A 2199-nucleotide genomic window follows, 5' to 3' on the forward strand; every position below is an offset into this window, starting at 1 on the left:
AGGAAATGAGGTGAGGAAAGGAGTCAGGGAAAGGAGGGTAGTGAAGGCTATCAGGACACAGCAGGTCAATAGACAGCTGGTCGTTATGAACATACTGCCAAGCCAGCTGGGAAGACATCTGCACTGGTGGAGTAGGAGGAGGAGAGGAAAGGAACGTTCTCACAGCCACTGCCAATGGAAGAGAGAGAGAAAAGACTAAGAAAGAGAGAGTAGAAGAAAACAGAGAATAGTAAAAGAGAGAGAGAATATAGTGGTTGGATAGAGTGGGTTGCAGAGGAACTGTCAATCCGTTTGAATATACTTTTTTTATCTGTTTCCTCTCTATCCTTGACCTTTTAACGGTGTCAGCATCCCGTTGCTGTTCTATCAGTATAAACTAGAGCTCAGTAGAGCAAGTGGCTGTTGGTTAAAGGAGGGTGTGAGTAGTGAAGTCTCTCTGGGTGCATACCATATAGCACCCTATTCACTATTTAGCACATTATGGGGCCTGGTCAAAAGTAGTGCACTTTTGTATGTGCATTTGGAAATTCACAAAGGACACCGGATAAGACAGGAGAAATACTCCAGATATAACAGACTGACCCTAGCCCTCCGACACGTAAACTACTCCAGCATAAATACTGGAGGCTGAGACAGGAGGGGTCAGGAGACACTGTGGTCCCATCTGATGATACCCCCGGACAGGGCCAAACATGCAGGATATAACCCCACCCACTTTGCCAAAGCACAGCCCCCACACCACTAGAGGGATATCTTCAACCACTAACTTACCATCCTGACACAATATAGCCCACAAAGATCTCCACCACGGCACAACCCAGGGAGGGGCGCCAACCCAGACAGGAAGACCACGTCAGTGACTCAACCCACTCAAGTGACGCCCCCCACCTAGAGACGGCATGGAAGAGCATCAGTAAGTCAGTGACTCAGCCCCTGTAATAGGGTTAGAGACAGAGAATCCTAGTGGAAAGAGGGGAACCGGCCAGGCAGAGACAGCAAGGGCGGTTCGTTGCTCCAGAGCCTTTCTGTTCACCTTCACACTCCTGGGCCAGACTATATTCAATCATAGGACCTACTGAAGAGATGAGTCTTCAATTAAGACTTAAAGGTTGAGACCGAGTCTGCGTCTCTCACATGGGTAAGCAGACCATTCCATAAAAATGGAGCTCTATAGGAGAAAGCCCTGCCTCCTTGCTTAGAAGTTCTAGGGACAATTAGGAGGCCTGCGTCTTGTGACCGTAGCGTACGTGTAGGTATGTACGGCAGGACCAAATCGGAAAGATAGGTAGGAGCAAGACCATGTAATGCTTTGTAGGTTAGCAGTAAAACCTTGAAATCAGCCCTTGCCTTAACAGGAAGACAGTGTAGGGAGGCTAGCACTGGAGTAATATGATCACATTTTTTGGTTCTAGTCAGGATACTAGCAGCCATACTTAGCACTAACTGAAGTTTATTTCGTGCTTTATCCGGGTAGCCGGAAAGTAGAGCATTGCAGTTGTTTAACCTAGAAGAAACAAAAGCATGGATACATTTTTCAGCATAATCTTTGGACAGAAAATTTCAGATTTTTGCAATGTTACGTAGATGGAAAAAAGCTGTCCTTGAAACAGTCTTGATATGTTTGTCAAAAGAGAGATCAGGGTCCAGAGTAAAGCCGAGGTCCTTCACAGTTTTATTTGAGGCGACTGTACAACCATCAAGATTAATTGTCAGATTCAACAGAAGATCTCTTTGTTTCTTGGAACCTAGAACAAGCATCTCTGTTTTGTCCGAGTTTAAAAGTAGAAAGTTTGCAGCCATCCACTTCCTTATGTCTGAAACACATGCTTCTAGCAAGGGCAATTTTCGTGCTTCACCATGTTTCATTGAAATGTACAGCTGTGTGTCATCCGCATAGCAGTGAAAGTTAACATTATGTTTTCGAATGACATCCCCAAGAGGTAAAATATATAGTGAAAACAATAGTGGTCCTAAAACGGAACCTTGAGGAACACCGGAATTTACAGTTGATTTGTCAGAGGACAAACCATTCACAGAGATAAACTGATATCTTTCCGACAGATAAGATCTAAACCAGGGCAGAACTTGTCCGTGTAGACCAATTTGGGTTTCCAATCTCTCCAAAAGAATGTGGTGATCGATGGTATCAAAAGCAGCACTAAGGTCTAGGAGCACGAGGACAGATGCAGAGCCTCGGTC

This window comes from Oncorhynchus kisutch, unplaced genomic scaffold (assembly GCF_002021735.2).
Source record: "Oncorhynchus kisutch isolate 150728-3 unplaced genomic scaffold, Okis_V2 Okis03b-Okis08b_hom, whole genome shotgun sequence".
NCBI lineage: Eukaryota > Metazoa > Chordata > Actinopteri > Salmoniformes > Salmonidae > Oncorhynchus > Oncorhynchus kisutch.